The 23,433-nt window shown below is 40.2% G+C and overlaps 1 protein-coding gene across 14 annotated transcripts in view; it reads right to left on the bottom strand.

The window, feature by feature from the left end:
• The window catches only part of nrm (neuromusculin), a 627,637-nt gene that overhangs the window by 311,549 nt on the left and 292,655 nt on the right, over positions 1–23,433 (bottom strand). The gene's annotated exons all lie outside the window — the stretch shown is intronic.

Below are 23,433 nucleotides of genomic sequence, written 5' to 3'. Positions count from 1 at the left end.
ACATCCGGGAGGCATTGTCTCCTCCACGGTTTCGCTGCATAAATTATTTAGCGTTTACGTGAATTTAGGGCCGTTGCATTCATGGCCGTCCGTTTTTAGTGCGCCGTCATAAAAAGCACCTCCGTTGATGGAGCCATCTTGAAACAGAGAGAGAGAGAGAGAGGTATACATGGACGTATTTAAATCGAAAGGAACTATATCCATTATAACATGAGCCCTGATATGTATAAGAATATACACATGTCAGAGCTCATGTGACAATGGATATGGTACCTCTTGAGATTAATACGCACAGATCTGAGACTGGAATGGACCACCATACGGAAGCGGAAATTATGCAATACAGAACATGTTTTGTCTCATCTACATTACGATGGTCACATTAAACCCTCGCATGTGTCTTATTTACGGAAGAATAAGTGTCTCATTTGATCGTCTTTTTAAACTCCCGGTTAGCTGGCAAACTAAAGTCTTTTGAAGTCGACAATATTACAAAATTGTAATTTGGTATGAGATTAGATGATCTTTCTGATGAGCTGAACTATTCTGGAAAATACCACGGATCATAAGAGAAAAAAGCTTTTTCAAAGGACGAAATCAGATTATTCACCGGACGTACTTGTTCGTTTTCAACAGCCGATTAGATCTGAGTACATTTCAGTTTTTTCGCAAGGAAGAAAATTGAATTCACTGATTTTGATGTAAACTTTTCACGCTACTTCCTCAGTTACAAGTTGATTTTGGACGAGTAAAATAAATTCAACAAGTTTCTCGTAAAATGAGGATGGGGTAATGTATTTCGTGGTATGCTTAAGTACTTTAAACTAAAGATCCAGATTATGGAATAAGAGTTAGACTTAGTTTCGGAGGAAAAAGTTAGGATACTAGTTCATAAACTAATCTGATTTATTTTTGACGCTACATACCTATAACTGATTTTTCTAGACTAACTTATGCTTTTATAAGTGCTCCCATGTTCTTTTCTGGTAAATAGAGCCATTGAAACCTCCAATGATCGAGAAAAGAGGATGCTATTTTTTCCTTAGAATTCTTACTATTTTTAATCAAAAATTGTTTCGAGTTAAATCTAAATCTGTTTTTTAAGTTTATATACATTTAATCTAATTTCTAACTTTAAAACTAAAATAAAAATTTATAATTAGGTTTTAGTTACTTATAGTGAATATAAAACATATTTGTTTCTAGTTAAATTTGGCAAAATAAATTTAAATAAATTAAAATTTAAAGATTTAATTTATAGTTTAACTTGTTGGTATTACTTAATGATTTTTATCAAAGCTGATGACTTAATATTCCAGTTTTAGATTTTAGTTAGACATTAATTCATTTTTATTATTAAAATTTACCTGAGCTCATTATAGTTTAACCATAAACAGATTTAAAAATTCAAGAATTAACTTAATAATATCTATCTTATTAGGAATATATTTTCTAGTAATTCAAGGATATAAAGCTCCAATAAAGGAATAGCTCGAGTTTGATGATCATCTTATTATTATGATAGTTACTACACTAAATGCTATACATCTTAGTATTATCAGTACTGCTATTTTCATAAAATTAAATGAATATTCAAGTGGAAAAACAACTCATGTTACTAATGAGCAGATGATATTAAGTATTGGAGCTAATATATATATACCAAGATTTGAACTATGATTTATGTTTACCTCCTTAGAAATTAACTTCATTGCATCTGCGATTGGTTGAGTAATATTGGTTGACCAAAATAAGGGTTGTTAACGGAAGAATTTGGGTTCAGTTTAGTTTTATAAGCTTGTCGTATCGAAATCGAGGCAAAGTTGTTCGAGTTCATACAAAGATAAAGCACATAGCTATGTATCTAACATAAAATTCTGCACTATTTGGCTCTAGATTAGTAAATATAAAAATAGTTAGTGATCTTATAATTAAAATACTACAATATTCTGAAAGGAAGATTATTATAAATCTGGTTCTTCTATATTCAATATTAAATCCTGAAAATCAAAAGAAATCATTATAGAAATAATTATAATTACCCCATTAAACAAAGTTGTCGCTTTGACTTTTATCATCTTAATAACGGACAATTTTGCACAAAATTTTAATCAGTTCCGTTCAGAGTTTTTTACTTAAAAAGATACAACACAGCGGAGATATTAAAACGCAGCGATAAAGATACGAGCTTTTTTATTTCACGATCAATACCTCCTTCGTGGAGCAATGAGAGAGACTTGATATTGATGAAACGGATAAATTAAATTAAATTCGGCAACACCGTTTGTACATGTCACAAGTCGATGCGGCGAGGTTCTCAGAAAAGCAGGCAGTGACTCCATTTTCACCACTCGTTTACGTAATTCTCGCTTTTTTTTCCTCCGATGCTTTCATCACGACTTAACTTATTTATTTATTTTTGAGCTTTTAATTTCTATTGTGCTCCTCTAATGATCAAACCCTCTTTGAATCCACTTTCCAGCCCTCTCCCGCTTGAATTTCTTGTTATCCTCCCCTTGCGTCTTGCGCTTTCGCTCCTTCTCCCTCCCCCTCTCTCCATCCTTCACCATTCTTTTTGCTTATTAATTTCTAGCGAGCAGAGATAAATAAACGCGTAATAATAGAGCGGTTGGTTGATTACCCTTGAACGCAAGAACGGTCTCGATTCAAAGTTCCTTTAAAGACATCACCATTTTTATTTCACGCTATCTGTTTATCCGTTTGCTCATTTTTTTTCATATTTATTTCACATTCATCTGCAGAAAAAAAACAATAAAAGAGAAAAGAGTTCCAGGAACCAATTATGATGGGTTTAAGTTGCGCGATTATAATATGCTCATTCATTCCGTGGAATCGAATACGACACTTTTTAACACGGAAAAAAACATAGATCCCTACTTACAAGATTTGGTAGGGTCTAAAGCCTCTTTGGATCAATTTTGCGAGAACGAACATCTTCTAAAAACACGTGGGAGAACATTCAAATTAGAGAAACCGATGGGTTCTGGAAAATGAATTTTTAAATTTTCATTTAAGTTTGATTTTGATTTCAATACGATTTCGAGGTTTTGAAATCAACATACATGTCAGGCAAATAACTACAAGCTTAGTTCGCATACATTCCCTCATTTTTTTGATACAGGTTATATTTAATTTTGTCCCAATAAAGTTAGTGCATAGAAATAAACCTTTCATCGTAAAAATACCAATGTTGCTTTGGTGTTTGATTCAGGCGAGTAGAATCCGATTTTCCTCTGGGCGGAAAGTGAAAATTGACGTGAAAAACCCCGTTATTTTCCAACTTTCGAGTTGAATTTGTAAAATTTGAATGCGTCATCAAATTCTGCGTAAAATTTCATTGGGGAACATACATTTTTTTTTTATGAGGAACAGATTGTTTATTGGCGTGTATACAAGTTGGAACTGCATTTAACAGGATGCAGCCCGAAGGCCTGTTTTAAATTTTAAATTCTGAAGCCTAATTTGTTTGTTTTATGTACATTATGTTTGTATTATTCGGGAAACATACATTGTGGTTCGTAATTTTGTAAACTCTGTAGAGGTCCATTGTTGAAGTTAGACCGGTGGAGTTTTGGATACGGTGGAGGGCGCGTGTTGACGTAGAATAGCGAATTTCAGGATCATTTCTCTTCGAGTCTAGATCTGTCCGCCCTGGGAGCGAGTCACTTTGAATCGACAGGAAATTGGTGCGACCCAAGAGAAGGGCGGACTGGGGAGCTTTTCGACGTCACATGTTCGTGACGTTCCTTTTAAGCTCCGCAGACTCAAAGTCGCGGGAATTAGCTCCTCGTTGTTTGTCGCTTGATAAGGCGACGCTTGAAATACAGAGTTGTTGAGCCATCGAAAAATTGAGGTGATTCTAAGAACATACGTCTGGTACTCTCACAATTATAATTATTTGAAGTTTTCAGCGTGGAAATTTGTCGTATTTTTCGGGTTATTTGTCCTATGAAAACAAAGAACCATGTGAGTTTTTCATCAAAAATAAAGGTAAGCGGGCAAAACGTCTTTCCTAGTTTTACTGGCCTCAACCGAGACAGCGAGACAAGTTTTTTTGGATTTCGAAATTTCTAACCTTTCATGGTTTTTGAAATAAAAGAAAGGGTATCGATAAGGGTCGTTTTTGGGCCCATCCTAGCTGAACTTTCTCAACTGTAGAATTTTTAACTTATAAAAAGCCTGTACTTTACGGAGTGTATCATGATTTGGTCATTTCTGGCTTTTTTTCTGGTTTCATATCAGTCTTAACATGCATGGACCGAAGAACAATTTTGGCGAAAAATGTAGGTTTCAGGCATTCGATCGTAAAACCCACATTTTTCGCCAAAAGCAGTCTTCAGCCAATGTTTAGAACAGTATATTAAACTCAAAAAGAGGCCGAAAATGACGAAATCAGGATGCAGCTCTTCAAATGTAGCCCTTCAATAAGGAAAAACCCGTAAAGTTGAGGCAATTCAGGGTGAGCCCAAAATCGTTTCTTATCGATACGTCTCCTTTCTCGACTATGCACAGACTTTTCAAAGATACTGAGCATGAAATGAGCATTGAATTAACGTTTTAAAGTTGAACCAGCTCCTCAAGAGATATCGCAGAATTTTCAACATTCTAGTTGACATATTTTTTCGGGACATTTTTCTCGCTTGCCCCGTCTGCTAGATATCACGTAATCCAAACACCTGAATCCAAGTTTCATAAAACTTGCCGTCCTATTAAAAAGCCGTAAAACATCTTGAGATGCGAATGCTACACTTAGCGTTTAAGTTAAAGCAGCATTTAAGCCCTCACGCACAATTTTCCAACATCCTGGTTGACATCTTTTTTTTTTTTTTTGAGTTTTTTTTTGGCTTCTTCCGAAACAGTTTTCCTCTTGTCCCGGGTGTTGGACGTGACCGTAATCCGGACATGTAAATCCAAGTTCTGAGGACCAGGAAAACACGGGCGTATCCACAGGTGCAGGACACAGGAGTGGTGGCGGGAAAAAGGTGGAAATTAGCCGGGAAGTTGCGGGGGCGATATTTCACGCGGAACTCGGTCGGGGCGGCGCGGCTCGTAAAGAATTCGCAAATTAAATTATCTTGTTGCGACGCGACGTGTTACGCCATTCGCAAACCCACTGCTAACTGCTCCTCCCGCGCTGTTGGCGTTCCGCGCCGGGCTAAGGAAAAACCCCGTAACACCCTTATGGGATTGCCAAAGTTACTTTGTTTAGATAGATAAGATAAGATATTTATTCAAAATGTGAAACATAAAATAAAAAAATTTACATTTAACAAATTTACAATTTAAAACATTAATCTACCCGGCAAATTAGGATACCCGATTATTCTGCCGGATCAAACATAAAATTAAATTCAACTGATGACAATACAAGAAAAAAAAGTAATAACATAAATACATTGACATAAATTAAAACAAGAACAAGACGCAACTATAACAACCATTAATTCAGCACAAAAAATGAAAGAGAGAAACAAATAAAAAAACATAGTAAATCATTGCAATAAATATAAGAAATAATGCGAATAATATGCGAATTTTCAGGGATATCTTCATTTGTTTTCCCTTTGATTTTTCAGAGAATTTAATTCGCAATCGGTACGAAATTATTTGAATATTTTAAGATAAAATATACATACCTCTCGTTTAAAAATAAACATTTGATTAGGGAAAAATTTGGCAACCCTTGAATGTTCAAACGAAGTTTTTCCTCAATTATATGATATGGTGAATGTCGGTGTGAGCATTTTGCTATGCGATTTGCAAATTAGGTGAGGATTCCGATCCTGGTGCTCAACTCTGTGATCAAAAGTCATCGTCGAGCGAATCTCAGCGTTGATACCCGAAGGTAACTTTTACATTATTGCGGGCTCCACAAAAAATGTTACCCGTAGGCCTCGATAGTCGATCGAATTACGGAACCAATTCCCATCCGAGTGTTGGGAGTCATCAGTCCTAAAATCGTTACTCAACTTCATTCTCGAAGGAAAAATTGGCAAAAATGTTTTGTGCGGCAAGAAATGATGAAAGGTACTGCTCCTCCAAAAAGAAATTTTTGCGCGGTGACCAACAGTCATCAAATGATCTATTTTGATCGGGATCGGTTCGGAATTCGATCGTTTATCGAGGTCTTCTGGTCACGACATTGAAACTGGCGTCTCTGAGAGAACCGGCTTGCTTTCAGAATGAGACAGAAGACAGAGCATGTAGCTCAGACCCTATACTCGCGGCCTCGCAGGGCAAATTTATCAAATTGAGTCCCGTGCTGCAGTGTGAATTGGCGCGGGGCGATAATAGAGGCATCAAAGTGCATCGAGAGATGCCTCTAGATCGGCCGCGAGGGCTCGTAACTAACACTCTCCTCCGCCTAGCGTCCTCGCCGAAACACCCTTGACCCGGCAATCATAGGGGTAAACTGAAACAGACAGCCAATATCTATGATAGTGACGATTTAGTCTCGTTCTCGCCAGCTCCACCGTTCTCGACAACTGTGCTATAAAAACAATTGGATTACATTTTGTAATGGAATGGCATTTTGGAAGAACTATTTTTGGCACATCTGTAAAAACACGTACCTGCATAGGGAAACTATTGCTACAAAATTCGTTTCTACAATGAGCCGGAAACAGCAGTTCCTCATTGCAAAATGTAGTTAAATTACGTTCAATTATGACATTACAATCTTAGGAAGATACAAGTACTGATTCTCTAATTGAGATCTGTTCATTCCCTTAGAGGCTAGAGTCCACGCCAAAAAAGTGCGTGAACTGATTACGTTTACTTGTACTATTTACTTTGACTTATTACTTTTAGACTGTGGTAGAAGATTCTCCACCTGGCTCCTTGCATTTACTTTACATATAAAAGTAATGTCAGACGATCGTCTGTCACAGTCTAAAAGTGAGTAAACTTATTTGTCAAGGACTCTATCAAAGATTCATCGAGTCACGCAAAAAACATATGACAATTTTATACTGTCATATAATTATACGATCGAAATGAAAATATGGCAATATTATAAGACTTTACATGATTATATGATTACTAGGGGGTCACATCTCCTGACCTTCCTCCTTCCAAGCGCTTCGTACCTCAGGCGTTATGCCTTACTCTTATGATTTTATATTATGGAGTAAAATATGACCTGCAACATCCTGCCGATTTGTAAGTAAATTTTGGTCGATACAACGTCTAGCCTTCCGTGGAAGATCTGTGGCAACCTCGGGATCAAGTTGAGAATCCCATCGAGCGAACTGATCCACACAATTTCCGCTCGTTCGGCTGTGAAATTTTGAGAGCGCCCGGAGTTGCACCACCCGCCGCGCAGTGGGGCTTCCTGAGCCGTGTTCCGGTTCCAGAATGCTTCATAATACACGCCCAATGAGCATCTTAGAGCTGAGATCCGGATTACGCCCGAGCGAAAATTTGAACTGGTAACCAGAGGGAGCCTACAAACACACAGATAACTATCGATCGATTCCTTAATGTTTGCATGGCAAAATCGGAAATCACGAAGTCTATGGTATTGCGATATATGTCGCGGATTCCGATTCAAATCGGCTATTCCTGTGCGGGATTTCTCGAGAAAGTCATAAACTAAGTTGAGGAATAAACGTAAACAGGCCATTGATTTGTGTAACATAAAACCGATGACCTTAGAAGGAGCTTTTGCAGGTGAAAAATTAACATTTTCAGTTATGTTCAAAAGCAACGCAGTTATGAATGAAACTTGCAGCTTTAAAGCACTGGAAAAAAGTCGCTTGGATCTAGAGTCCAAATCCGGCAAAAACGGCGTGAAACTACTCAGAATCAGCATTTGAAAATTAACTTTCCGTACCTAACGGGAAATTCCATGTAAATCGAATCGACGCGCACTGGCGCCTACAAACCTAACGGGATACTTCACGCATTGCGCAATGCGTGAAGTATCTCGTTAGGTTTGTAGGCGCCATGGCGCTTGTCCCGCTGGTTCCCCGCTACGACCAATTATCTCTTAAATCAACATTCACTGGAAAAAAGAACACATTGGATCTAGAGTCCAAACTCGTAATAACATTGACAAGAAAAAATACTCTTGATTCAATCCAATTTTTCCTTGAACTGGAGAGCCGCGAACCTCTTGATTTACGCGGATTTCCTTTTGATTCAAGCAATAAGTTCGATTGAATCAAGAGTATTTTTTCTTGTCGATGTTTTCAAGAGTCTGGACTCTAGATCCAAGCGACTTTTTTTTCCAGTGAGTGAATTCTGAAAAAAATAAATCTCTAACACTCACTTCACAACATTACTTTCAATCAAAATTTTGAATTTATCACGAAACCGCGAAAATGTTTTTAGCCTCTTCTTTTGCGGGTGTTAAGTTATTGTGCAGCGAAATTATGCGTTACGTCATCCGAACTCATTGTGCGTTTGTCTATTGTCACGGTGCAATATGATTATCCTGAGCTGGCCTTTCTTTTCGGCAAGAAGGTTCGCATCTCTAATCACTCCACAACACAAGATGACAAAAAATCAAGCAGAGATAATAAATTTTAGAGATCCCACACCACCCTCCCTACAGTGTAAAAGTCGTATCGGAAGTCAAAGCCATAGCTAAGGTTCACGTAATGATAACTCATGACCAATGGGCAACCGATTTAGCAAAATCTCTTCTAGGAATGCGCTTACCCCGACATTCAATAGTCACCATTAGGGGAATTTCACTTGATTTTTTGCCCAACAATAGGCTCATCAATCATCACCAGACGAAAATTGGCGTGGATCTCCGAAAAAACCTCCGTCTCACTCGATTACATTGCTTGGATCGTTAGTGTTGAATCTCTAAAATATATTGTCTCCGTAACACAACGTTTCAAGAAAGGTCTCGGGTCCTCCTCGATCCTGAAACGACCCAATTTCCAACGTCCGGAAATGGAACGGAATCCGATGAACTTCGATACAGCGCGCGGTCGAGGCTGAAGCGAAGGCGTCAATCTGACCGCTAACTCACTGTTGTTGTTTCCACCGCCCCAGATGGGATTTTCTTGCGGCAGGGCCTCGGATGAACGAACCGCACCATTGCCGCACCACTCCAAAAATTAACAATTACCCAATGGACCACTATACAGGGTGCGAATTCAAGCATTGTGTTAAAAGTTTCTTCATCAAAGTTTCACGTAAAACACGATTTGTACAGAGAAAATTACTGAAAGTGACTCACAACCAAGATATTGTAGTTTTTCCACGCATAAATTCAAACTTCCCGCTCATACAAAAACAAAAATCTACTTGACTTAAATCGCACACTAAACGTTTCCGTGACAGCCATCAGTCCTTGCAATAATAGAAACATGGCAACCTCAGTCTCAGCGCTTCGACTCAGCTGCTGCAAGTCTTTTTTACGCTTTAAAAAACACAGGGTGGGAAAAGAACATTGCCAAATCTAGGTGCCTGTCAAAACTGTTTTCTAGCTATCATGTGGGTGGGAAATTCAAATGTTTCGTAACTAATTCTAAATGAAAACGTTGATACTTTTGTTCAGAATTGATTTCAGCATTTTTCGTTGTGTAAATCGTTTTTTATCTGAAATTTTGAAGATGAACCACATCAAAATGATGAAATGTGTACCTTTTCTGGTGGTCCTTATGAAGTATTCATTGAATTGCACAGTTTGGCAAACCCGGTCGCCGGCATGAGGAATCATGAATACTCCAACCTCGTGAGAATCTGGACAGATGCTCCTGGCACAGAGCGAACCGCTCTCCTCAGAATCACTTTTATTTTCAATTTCTACGCGTCTTCTTTTCTCGGGATTTTTTTTCTTCTCCGGATGGAGAGAAGATGAGCGTAGGTCAGTTTAATTCGAGATGGAGTTACCTCCATATTCTTGTCGGTTTTTATAAACATAATCAATCCTGATCATTTCTAAACGAGCAGACTCGGCGGGTGGATTGTTGAAATTGATGACCGAAACTATAGACAAAGAAAACGAAGAGAAAATGGAAGGATCGTATTGGTGGAAGTGAGTAGTTGCAACGAACAAAGGAGGTAAGTGATAGACTAACTAACCAAAACAAACGAGAGACCGTTCCAACCATTATATAGCTCCATTTTTTATTCAACTTCTTTGTCTATTACTTTGTTTATAAGTTTCCATAAGCGGCCTGCAGATAATTTCTAAAAGGGATAGTGCCTAGTTAAATGAATCCAAGTGTTCGGGAAAACAAAGGACAGTTAGGTTCTTTTCCCTGATAACGTTGGCTGTGAGTGCAGGAACAACTAACGGTCTTAAAAATATCAACTACATATTTGTAACTCTTCCGTGATGAAGGTTCAGATTCTCGGTCACAAGCCGCGCATATTTCGCCTTCAACTGGCGAAGTCTGCAATGCGCCTACATGAGAGTTCGAATAGTTGCTGTTCGAAAATCAAGCATAAAGTAAGGATGAATAATGATATTTTCATTTCTTAGTTCATTTCTTCAGAGTTGCATTTATTCCTTTCGTTCCCTCTTCAATATTTACTCTATCTTCTTCTTCATCATCTTCTTATTATTCTTATATTTTTTTTTTTTACCCTTTAGAATCTTCAAAGGAGGCATTTAAGTGTTAGTAAAACTTGACGGAAAGTACTCGAAGCGAGTAAACTACACGATGATGGATTGTCCGCAAAGACATCCAAAAAACCAATATTTTCAAACATTAAAAAAAATAAGACATTTCGATCGTAAAAAAACAAGGACCCAACAATCCGAGAATGGCTTTTTGAGAATATAACGCTTGAATTATTTTCGACCGAATCATCGAGTGCACCAAAATACCGTACCAAGGAAAAACGCCGTATGCACATTCGAGTGTTGCCAAATTTGCTCCGATAAAATGTTCATTTTTGAAGAGAGTTGCGAGTATTTTCTATTGCAATTTTAGGATAATTTAGAATTGACTACCCATAAAATTCTCTGGGAAAGAGGAAAATTACTCACATATTTCCCTGAAAAATCATGTTTATCTGAGAAAATTTGACAACGTCTAAAGGCTCATACGGCATTCTTCCTTAGCATGGCAGAATGGGCCTTGATCTGGCGACATTGACTAAACTACCGTATTGAACCATTAAAATACACAACATTCGGATCGTAAAAACGAAAATAAAGCAAAGAGAGTTACGCTTTTTTAGAGTTTAACGGTTGAATTAATCTGGATGCGAGAGGATGGGGCCAAGAGCCCTGGCCGGGGGTGACATTTTAATCCCTCGCTCGTATGATTCGCGGCCGTATCCGGGGCGACTTGCCCAAATTCGTCCCTAAAAAGGGTTCCCTTGCAAAAGGAAGTTCGCTCGTCGAGATCCGAGGGGCGAGTCGGGAAAGAAAAAGGGTCTCGGGGTCCACGGAGCGAGAGGGTGCCGCGTCGAGGCGCTGACCTTTTGCATTCGCCAAAGAAACATTTGTCACCGCTTTCAAGAAGTTTTCGCCCGGTTACCGAATTTACGCTGAAAATTTCTTGCCTGTGGCTCGTTTTATATTTGATCAAAAAGAAAATAGGAACCCGTATTGAATTCAAGAAGTGCTTGAACATCTGATTTTTTTTTTGTCAGCCAATCAGACGCCATCGACGTCCGAGGATCCTTTTTACATTTCTTACGGACAAAGTAACAAGGGAAAGAGAAAACATATGGTTCATTTCGGATTCAGCCGATTTTTTGGCAAAAATAAGTCAATTGGCTTCTCAAGAATTTGGAATTTCTAATGATTTATAATATCGATGTCCAAAGTGCAAAATCACTTATCTCCATTACAGTGTTTCAAAATTTCAGCTCCTATTTTATTTTTTCACAGAGAAACAAGCCAACTGAAGAGCTTGAAATGTATGCAGAATATTCTGCATAAAGAGAAGAAAAATCAAGAAAGTTTTCAAAAAAATTACATCGATCAGTTTTCCGACGAAAAAAAAAAAACGCAGGACAGAAAGTCTGCAACGCTGAAAACGGAGATACGTGGTTTTGCACTTTGGCCATCGATTCTTCAAAAAATATAGAAAAATCTTGATTTTTACAATTTCGATCTTCTTCCATTCGAATCTATGTTTTTGACAGCCTCGTCAGCTCTCCAGTGAAAAACATCAACCCAGTGGGCTGATTACTGAAATTGATAGACAAAGCGATAGGCAAAGAAGACATAAGGAATACGAAGCGATCCTATTGGTTGAAATGCTTCTTACAGACTAAGGGAGAAAAAATTAGACCAACTATAGGTCGTGGTAATTTTAAAATAGTGAAAAATATTTTCTCGTGGGTTGCCGTTACTTCATCTATTACCTATATACCTCCTTTGTCCATTGGAACTAGCCGTTTCCACCGATAGGATCCCTCTATACCCATTTTGTCTTCTTTTTCTACAGCTTTGTTTATAAATTTCGATAATCGGCCCGTTCCCGCTGGTGGATTTTTTTTAGAATAGACTTGAAATTGAGGAAAAACGGTGTTGCCAACTGATAGAATCACCCTTATTTAAAATTAAGCACGATTTGGCATCATGGCGCGGGAATCGATCGCCAACTTTGATTCCTCCGCGGGTGGATGCTCTGCTCTGCGAGTCCGCATAATCAGCTTACGACGAAATATCAGAGACGTTAACTAATTGCGAAGACACGGCCAGCGGATCGATAATCGAACCGCTATCGAATCCCCTCTATCGATACATCCCTATCCCGGCGACGCTATCTGTCGAATGAAAGTCATTTCAATAAGGACTCGACAATCGATAGGAGGAGAAGACGGATCACAATAGCTCATTAAAATTTGAAGCCCTCGACTGCGTAGTTGGGTGGGCACGGAATCCGATGTGAGCCCGATCGCTGGGGCTGCACTGGGTGGTGCGTGCAGGTTGGCACCCGTGTCTCCGATAATGTTCCTTTAATCTAATTCATGACTCCACCCGGGATCTTCGGCGCTGTTGCTGGATGGTGCCGACTGTGCCGGTTGAGGGTGGAAATGGACTACTAGACAAGGTGCGAATCTAAGAATAATTACGACTTTTATGCGTGATTAGAAGAAAAGCTGGTAAAATTTTGTGTTAGATATGCCGGACAGTCTTCTGGTGAAAATTCAATTTGGGAATGGGAATTTTGGAAACTTGAAATGAAGGGCTTGAAGGACAAGGCGCATAGGTGCAGTTTTTCCTATTTCAAGAAAAACGTGTTTCAAGTTTCAAAATTACATGGAGGCTCATGGCAGGAAAGAGGTTTAGACTCACTTTTTGATGCTTTAAAGTAGGATTTTAGTTGAACATTTTTCACAGAATATATTTTTAAACCAGTTTCAGTTGAATTCATGAATCTCTCAATTTTTTTAAAAACTGCACTTGCCTTATGATTTATTGGACTTACACTCGTCCAACAGAAACTGATTCAATTTTGCTCACTAAGAAATTAAATAGCAGATTTTTTGGACTTCTAATGTTAGGTTTGAAATGTATTTCAACGGTGAATTCCTTTTTTGGCATGATGTTCTCCTCGCGTGTTTAATATTAGGTGTAATAACGCAAATCAATGAGATATGCCCATACTTTACTCACCAAACGTCAACCATCATTCAAGTATCTGATTTTTGGACAATGTTTCATAACACTCCATGGAAAAGGTTGCATTGAGTATCGTCGTTCAAATTACCTGCAACAGAGAGAAGTAACCAAATGTAAGTACCAGCTCAAAGAAGTATACTCAATAATTTTAAGGTCCGTAACATTGTCGGTCATATTAGTCGGAAGTAAATAATATAATCTCGGAGGACAAGACTGCTAAAAAATTTTAATTTAGCTAAGATTACAACATTTTTAACGAAAGACTAAGATCGAACCGATTGCAACTCATCGGGAACAAAATAAATTCATTTTGAAGTTCTAGAAATGTTGATGGAGCATTTTACTTGTAATTTGGCTGAAAGAAGCACATTGCAGCCCTCGAAAAAGCCCCGCTTTCTCTCCTGTTCAACAGGGAATTCAATTCAATGTCAGGTCCAATCAGAGCAGGTTTTGATCAAGCGTCAAGACTCCGCACTGAGCAAATCGCGTCAAGATTCAAGTCATGAATTGTCGTACGAGGAGAAAACAACGTATGGGCCTTCAAATATTTGCCAACTTTAACTCGATAAAACATTCAATTCCGAGAAAATTTGGGAACACCTCTCTTAAAAAATTACGACCATACGAGATTGAACTCCGCATGAAATTACTTTATAAAAATCACTAGGAAAATCTACAAATTTTACGAAAATTCGCAATTAATGTGAAGAGATATGGCAACGTTAAAATGTTCACACGGCGTTTTTCCTCCGTATGAAGAACTTTCGGTAAGTACATCCCGGGACCCGTGTGTTCGGAGTCGCGTGTCCGGTAAGAACCACGTATGTGTTCGCGGTTTTCATGAGAGTCAAAGCTGTTATTGCTTAGTAGCGGAGTGTGGGTCTATCCAGAGGCGACAATTAGAGGCGAAGAAAAATGGGCAAAAGACGAGGAGTAGTCCCTCGGGATCCGTAACAAGGATCGTAATAACTCAAGGAACGCACGCCCCCCTTCCTCGCCGGGCGCGGAGCACGGAGGCGAGTTGCGGGTTGCTTGCCCGCAGATTGCAGGGGCGAGGAGCCGCCTCGTTGAGATGCGATCTACATTCGCTGTTCCTTCTGGGAATCCGGGTCGAGCGTGATTTCGATTCTCTGGATCTCTGGATGTCGGAGAATGTGGGGGTACGGTGGCTGTATGACAAAGTGAGGAAGGTCCGTTTGCGGCGTATCCGACGGGCCACAGTTCTCGAAGAATCAGTAAATTAAACCCCCTCTATTAGTCGCGAAGTTGATACAACTAAGGTTTGAAGAAAAAAATAAACGAAGAAAAAAGACAAAACATGTTAGTATACCTTTCCCCGGATGAGAAAAATTCATCTTTTCGCCAAAACTTTCATTTAAAATGCAGAGTGATGCAAGTTTTTTTATTTTTTAAACTTTTTCCTCTCAGTCATTCGACCCTCATTAGGTCATTCATAACGCCATTAATGACATCACCGTTGATCGTTCCAATAACTTGGAGCACCTAATCGATGACACAGAATACTTGACCGATGACTTATCGTTCGGGGGTTAACAGCTTCCCGTGTAGTAATACACCTCCGCAGGCTCATACGCATTAGTCACGAGTTTGAATGTTACGAGTCAAACGATGACGTGTTGGATAACTTCTTCATTGGCTCATCAAAATCGATTCAAAACTCACATCAATCGAGTATTTTTTATTTTTTTATTTTCATAATTTTTTTAAAATTTTCAAGTAGCCTGAAGGTCTAATAAATCACGTATAATACCCCAGCCTCCATTAACCATTCCCTGAGGTAATCAAACTTAGGCCACCTGGCCGACTGGATGGCTTCGTGAAAATTTTAAGGAGATATGTCATCGCAACAAAAAGAACACGGCCCTTCGTTTAAAAAAAGAAAGAATAAAAAAAAATAAAAAAAAGTCCTATACTCCAGTCCAAAATGATCGATTTTAGATATTTCCCCATGTGAATGTGTGGTAAAAAATCGATTATTAAAGTGTCTATTGTGATTACCCTGTTTATCGATCCTTTCCCATGAGTTTAAATGGCAGATCAATCTATAATCGAAACATACTCGACGCCACTGATAAGATCAAACAGACCAGCGGGGCGATTATTGAAACTGATAGACAAAGCTATAGACAAAGATGACATAGGGGGTATGAAGCAATTCTATTGGTTGAAATGGGTGGTTCTCATCGACCAAGGGGGAAAATGATAGACTAACTGTCGGGTTTCTCGTGGGTTGCCGTTACTTAGTCGATTACCTATCTCCTTTGTCCATTGCAACAACCCGTTTCCACCAATAGGATCCCTCCAAATCCCTTTTGTCGTCTTTATCTATCGCTTTATCTATCAGTTTCAATAATCGCCCCGCTCAAAAAGACCAATACATTAAAGCGTGGGAGAACTTAACAAAGCTCACGCTTTCAAAATCAACTTTCTTCGAGAGGAGGGAAATTGGAAGCGGGGGGCGGGGCGGGGTGAAAACTTGAAAGGCAAGATAATCGTGTAGGATTTGAGAGAGATATAACAACTCCTGCGAGGGTGTTCCGGGCAGGAAACGGGGGAGGCGGCAGGCAGAAGTGCGAACGAGGGTGGAGAGGCCGGGAGAGGGGGAGGGAGGGTAGGTAAGATGATAAAAAGCGAGGGAACAAAACTCCGGAGGAGAGCAAGAGCATCGATTGCCCGGGTATCGCAGGTTGACTATTTTGCGCTGTATTGGGTTCGGGTGATGATTTTTGGCAGGTTGACAAACTCCGGCTCCTCGTGATATGAGCAAATTGAGTATGTCGAGCACCATTGCCGGCTTTTTTCGCATCTGTCCTCTACCCTCCAGAGCTATTTAACTTCATATTGGGCTCATATCGTCACCTCCTGACGAAAGAACTTAACTCCATTCCAAGTATGCAGAATTGACACAATCACTGGAAAAAAAAGAAAAAAACACACATTGGATCTCGAGTCCAGACTCTTGAAAACATTGACAAGAAAAACGACTCTTGATTTAATCAGATTTAAGCTTAAATCAAAAGGAAATCCGCTCAAATGAAGAGGCTTGGTTCTTGATTTAAACTTAAATCTGATTGCATCAAGAGTATTTTTTCTTGTCGATGTTTTCAAGAGTCTGGACTCTAGATCCAATGTGTTTTTTATCCAGTGATCAATTCCTTTTTTACGGGTATATACCTGCGCAATGGTTGCACATTTTTTCTGATTTTTGAACGAGATCGGAGGAAAAATCAGGGAAATTTCCAGTTAAAAATACCGAAGATTTGCTGGGTTCAACTGGAACTTGCGATGGGAAATTTGGCAACATTGAAATGGAGTTACGTTCTTTCGCGAGGATAACGACGATATGGGCCAACTTCAGTGGAGAGGAATCGATTTCTTTGGCTTACCTCAAGAAAAAAATATTTGCTACTGTTTCTCTTCTATGTAGGTCCTTCGATAATCGTGCACAATATTCATTAACGATGTACATACGGAGTCTCTTTTTGTTGAGCTCGGTATATTTAATCAAACGCTTGGATTTTTTTAGTGGGTCTTTAAAGACATTGAGATTAAATTTTAAGGGTGTAAAAACTTCTCGACCATGTGACACGACCGGACGAGACGCGATTGGTTCCATGCAAAAATGGGGAGGTTCCGAAAGCGGCTTAAAAATGGGCAGGATGGGAATATAGCGATTCTTTCGCAAAACCGTGGTAAAAATCGGAGAAATTTACGCGTGCGGAGTCATAAGAACATCATCTCTTTGATATTTCTGAGGAAAAAGGGGTTTTCAAAATGGGGCGCACAAGAACTTCCTGCAAAAAGTGGTATAAACTGGTGAAAAACTCCCTAGATCCATTTATTTTCAGTTACTTTTAGTTCCACAGATATCTTTGTAAGTGAAGCAAGCTCAACAATTTCGCCTTAAAAATTGAAAAGGCTGCGAGAGAGGAAAAATGTTTCTTTTGTTTATTTTCTTTTCGAGGGTCTCCAGATTTTCAACTCTTGTGGAATGATGGGACACTGGCACACATCCTAAAATTATCCAAAAATATATCACAATTTTGATCAGCGTGTTGTGTTGACCTATTTCTGCGAAACCCAACACGTCGCAGAAAATTACGGAGGCCTTCTGGAAAATTGCGAAGGCCTAGAATAATTTGCACCCCTGTGAAATTCCTTGACTCCTTCCTGATTTCCCTGGCCTGATGATAATTCCCGGTTTTCCGGATTTGTAGACACCCCGCGAACCGAACCGGACCGGACCGGCGAAACCGGCAACGGAGACATTACACCATCGATCGGGCACTCGGAATTGAAATCAAGTCCGACATCGGAACACTCGTTCCTTTTATTTATCTACCTTCGTTTTTTCCCTTTTTTGCGGTCATCCCGGGCCACCCCCCTTCCCCCGCCCCGTCCCGCCCGACGAGAGGCTATGAATTTTTAGGAGCGCATTTGGAATGGTGATGAAAACATGCTCTTCCAGCGGACGATGAAATAGAGCAATGAGCGACCGGCACGGACGTGCCCCAATCCAAAACCACGTATCTCAACACTGTTTCCCGATACGGATACGTGGTTTTTCCTAAACGGCGCTGATTGCTGTTCTCCATCTCCCGGGAGCGGCGCCCGGAGTCATGAGGGCCACTTGCGGATGCCGGCTACGTCAAACGCACGGCGAGGAGGTGTCGAGGCGTGCACTGCGATGTATCGATTGATCTGCCGTTTCAACCTATGGGAAAAAATCGAATCCTGGGGTATACCTCGATAATCGATTCTTTACCATGGATTCAAATGGAAAAATATCGATAGCCCATAAACTTGTGAGGTCCGATCCGTATGACGAATCATTAAGACCCGAATGATGCGGACGGATTCGACCATCTGTGAAATGATATGTATGAAGCCGTCGGATCTAAAGTGTGCACGATTTTCGTCTGCTCGGCTATGAATGATGCATATCCGTCGTGACATCGATGAGAGCGATACGTACGGAGATGAAATTTTGAAATGTAATTTTTTGTTCAAAGGACATGCTATCAGCGACAAAGTATTACAGGACGTACATCGATAATAAAACACGTTGTGAGAATGATCGGTACGTGGTTATAGCGATGGTCTTGTAAGATAGAATCATGAAGATATTTGTCGCGTTATACTCCATCTTACCTATAAATATATCTGGGTGAAGTTATTTAACATAAAGAGATGTTACACCTTCAATCGTCTTGCTATTCCAACACCTTGGTTAAAATGAACATACATTCTTCAAATACCTTCTTATGTTTCAATGACCACGCTCTCTTCCACCCATGATTGCTACCTTTGATCAAAATCTTCGATTTTTGCTTCATTGGTCGAATTACAATCACCTATTACGCGTGGAGACACATGAAATCTCGTGCGTTCAGAAGGTCTGCAAACGCCTTCAATTGATTGAATATGCAGCCAGGACAACCACAGAACACGAATAGTTGTATTCAGTTGTTGCAGGCGTTGGCGACGATGACAGTCTCTGATGTGTTCCCGAAGAGAGGAATACATGTAAAAACACAATTTTGAGATTATTTTTTTAATGTTCACGCAAAATATGGGTTTCATCAGGATATTCACAGACAAATTTGATTGTCTAAAGTTGCTGCTGAGGAGTGCTGATTTTGTGAGAGACTATACATCATCGGGTAAAGTGCTTTTATCGTTATCAAATTGAAAATTACGAAATGTTTTCCTCTTTTCTCTTGCATTTTCACGTTATTTCTAAAATACGTGTATTTCTTCCTTAACATTATTTCTAAGATACGTTACATCTCAAAACAGAGAAGGAAGAACTTCCCGATTTCCAGCACCAATTCCTTCATTTTCCCGGACGTTTTTTATTCCCTGATAAATTCCGGTGATTCCCATTTTTTCGAGGTCCTAGAAACCATGCTCTAAAATTTCGACAAGACAAGAAAGTTCAAAATAAAACATCATTGAGAGTCGTCTTATCATAAGGTTTCATGTAGGTCACATTTGAGCAAAACCCCTCAGTTTCCCCTGGAAAAGGGGCACAAAAAGACATTTTTCGACGGGCTCTTTCCCCGACCTCAGAAATCATCATTAGGTTTCATGCAGGCATCATTTGAAGAAAACCCGAAGTTTTCCCTGGAAAAGGGGCACAAAAAGACCTTTTTTACTGGCTCTTTCCCCCAAATCAGAAATCATCATAAGGTTTCATGCAGGCCTCATTTGAAGAAAACCCTCGAGTTTCCCCTAAAAAAGGGGCACAAAAAGACCTTTTTCGACAGGCTCTTTCCCCGATACCAGAACAGCATTCCGCCGTGAAAGCAATTACAGCGAAAATCCCGTCACACATCGGAACTCAATTCCGAGTCCGGGAACAGCGTGCGAACGATCCACGAGGAAGATTTGCCTTTCGTTTCGCAATCGCAATGCCGTTTGCTTAATTATGTTCATGAGCACGGCTCAGCCTCGGCCGAGGCGGCACCTGCGGGCTATCGGACGGGGGGAGGGGGCGGTAGTGGGGGGGTGGATAATCAGTTTACTTTCCAATATGCTAATCCCGGGACGCGGGTTCGTTGTCTCGATTTCGGGGCACCGGCTCCAACGGGGCGGGGGGAGGGGGGCTCCGGTGGGGGTGGATAGTGATAAATAACGATCAAAATGAAACTTTAGATTGTAGTGGGGAGCGAAGGTCGTCGGTATAATCGCGTTATTGCTCTTAGGACTTTGCGTTGCGTCCGCGAAACGTTGCCAAACTGGACCTGGATTGTTGAACCGTTATAGAATGAACTGCATTTTGCAGATAGGAATTACTATTTCTGGCATGGTTCAGAAACACGGTATGTACCGTTAATGTTCCTATGCAGATAGGTGATTTTGTCGATGAGCTATAAACTGTAGTTCCTCAATACATAATTCTGTCTAAATGACCTTGATCGATGAAATCACTGCAAGGATAAAGATTTTCAATGAAACGACATCTATAATTATTGATTAATAGCATCACTTGGATAGAGATTAATAGGACGTATTTCTGCCAAACAGAACTGTTTGCATTATGACGTGAGCCTTGAGCCCTGTTACGCGTATATTCTTATAAACTACAAAAACCCTCAAAAACATTTTCGGGCAAAAAATCCGGTCGAGGAAGTTGACGTGTCACTTCCTTTTAATCAAGTATAAGATAGGCGAAAATCTTTGATGAATTCCCAAGGTCCACTAAGACTAATAATCATCAAAAAGTTCCAAAAACTTACTCGAAAGGAAAAAATTAAAATGAAAAATAAATCCCTTGCCAAAAATAAATAAAAAACTGATTTTGAGACAAATCCCTCGAATGAACTCGAATGTATCGGTAGCAAGTAAAATGTGATCGACTGATTGCATTGCTCTTTCTAGTCTTGAATCTGGATTTTCCGCCCAAAACAAATCGTCCGTAGAAATTCAACTTCAACTACAATGCCGTTTGTCTTCTTTGTCTATCAATTTGAACTGTGTGCATTATGACGTGAGCCCTGTTATGTACGTATCCTCATGAAATTCATGGCTCTTGTATTAATGTACATAGTTTCGTTTGGCAGAAGTACGTTCAATTTCAATTATCATCCCGCTAGAAATACCCCTGCCGTGCCCTGTTTTTGGTCACCTTATGGCGGTCGGCATGTTACAAGCAGTGAGAAACTGTAGGAGTGAATGACCTCTCTATACATGAGTGTGGAACTTGGTCAGTATGTCATTGTTTTAACAATGCGAAATTCCCGCGATCAACAGCGATCGTCTTCAAGGGTCAATAACCCACCAGTGTGGAACTTGGTCAGTGTGCCATTGTGTCAGCATGGGGGAACTAATGTCACATACGTTGTTTTTGGACTGAGCAGGAAATTAAAGTTTCTAACTGCGAAATGTGGTTTAGTTAATGCATATTCGAGCTTTCTACTTTCCGAGGCGTTTAAGAAAACCTATAGATTTCTCCTGACTTTTTACAAACTCGTCACTCTGCCACCAGAAACGTTTTCCTTCTTTCTCGAGTGTGAAAACGTCTGCCTCGAGGCATGCGGAAGCTGCCTCTCTCGGAGGATGGTGACTGGAATCTCGGCGCTGGAGCCAGCAGGTGAGAGGAGGCAGGAAGCGTGGGCGGGCGGAAGAAAAAAGTGTTTTAATCGCGTTGGATGTTGGATGTTGGCGGGAGCGAAATTAACGGCGGAGACAACTCGCCCCGGGCGGAGGATCTGGAAGCCGGCCCGGGGGCACAACACCCGACGCCGGGAAATGAGTCGCCCAAAAGCGGATGAGTCTTGAGCGACGCTCTTGAGGGATGTGTAGTCGGTGCCAGGCGTCGTTGTCGCTTGTTCATCAAACGGGGAAAGTTGGAATAAAAATGTGTTACGTGTCTGTTTCATCCCCGTTAACCCTTCAGATCCCCGGGACTTTTTTTTAAAAACAAAGTTTCCTCGAATCTTCAACTGTGTTGCTCATATAGTCTCTGAACCACCACTACAAATAACACAAACGGATGAAACAGAATGTTATGTGGAAATAGAGCAAAGGAAAGGACACAAGATTATGACGGCGCAGAGATACAACTATTCGTGCTTGATGGATGTCCGTGCTGCATCTGCGAAATTGAAGGCGCGGAGCATAGCTCGCAATGCTCCGCTCTTAGCCGCCGATGAGATGTCGCTCAGATTCGGGAGAAAAGTTGAAAAAAAAAGAGACTAGATTACGTCTCTCCTATTTTCGAGTGAGTTGCTCACGTAGCCCCTCAAGAACGACAGCAAATAAGCGAAACACAGTATGGGAATAGAGCTAGCGTGCGTGCGTTGATGACGGCGCAGAGATACAACTGTTCGTACTTGATGGATGTCCTTGTGGCATCTGCGAAATTGAAGGCGCGATGGCGCGAGTCGCGAACTCTTAGCCGCCGATGAGATGTCGCTCGGATTCGGGAGAATAGTTAAGAAACAAGACCAGAATACGTCTCTCCTATCTTCGAATGGGTTGTTACGTAGCCCTTCAAGAACCACACCAAATAAGCCAAACGGAGGCAAACAAAGTATGGGAATAGAGCTAAGTAGAGGACGTGCGTACGTGCATTGATGACGGCGCAGAGATACAACTATTCGTACTTGATGGATGTCCTTGTGGCATCTGCGAAATTGAAGGCGCGATGGCGCTAGGCGTGAACTCGCAATGCTTCGTTCTATGATGCTGCCGATAAGGTGTCACTTGGGTCCGGGGGAAAAGTTGAAAACGAGGCCAAGAGACGTCTCTCCTATCTTCAGCTGAGTTGGCACTAGATTTTTTTCTCTTTTCCCCCATATTTTTTAATTAGATGTATTTATATTTTTCGACCTATATCTTAACCCCGCGAGGCACGCGTTTTTAACAAGCCTCGGGTCATCGTTTGGTCATCGTCAAGTTTTGGGCATCTTAAGTTAAAACAATGAAAGTAAAATTTAATCGAGATGGTAGCCAGAAATAGTACTTTCATCATTGCAAAGGAACGACAAGTTCCTTGTTGGACTTGCTTTTTAATATGAAACCCGACAGCTAGTGAAGAGGTTTTGAAATTGGACGTATTGGGAACTGTCTGATAATGAATAAAATCATAAGGAACTAGGTAGCACACAAATTCTAAGCACATAGTACCTTATGGTTTAATTTACTGTCACATAGTTCCTCTCAGGAAAAAAGTCAAAGTTTGAGGCGGAGTAAGGCTAACCAATACTATGATCCCAGAGGAGACTCTGTACCTCTATTATGAGCACTGAATGAAAATAAAAGTTAAACGATTATGAATGACATTCCGGATTGAACCGGGTACAATTTAGTAAACTTTAATGTTGTGATCAGTA

This window comes from Bemisia tabaci, chromosome 5 (assembly GCF_918797505.1).
Source record: "Bemisia tabaci chromosome 5, PGI_BMITA_v3".
Taxonomy (NCBI): domain Eukaryota; kingdom Metazoa; phylum Arthropoda; class Insecta; order Hemiptera; family Aleyrodidae; genus Bemisia; species Bemisia tabaci.
Note: the sequence above shows the minus strand (reverse complement) of the source record. Positions and strands in the feature narration are given on the sequence as shown.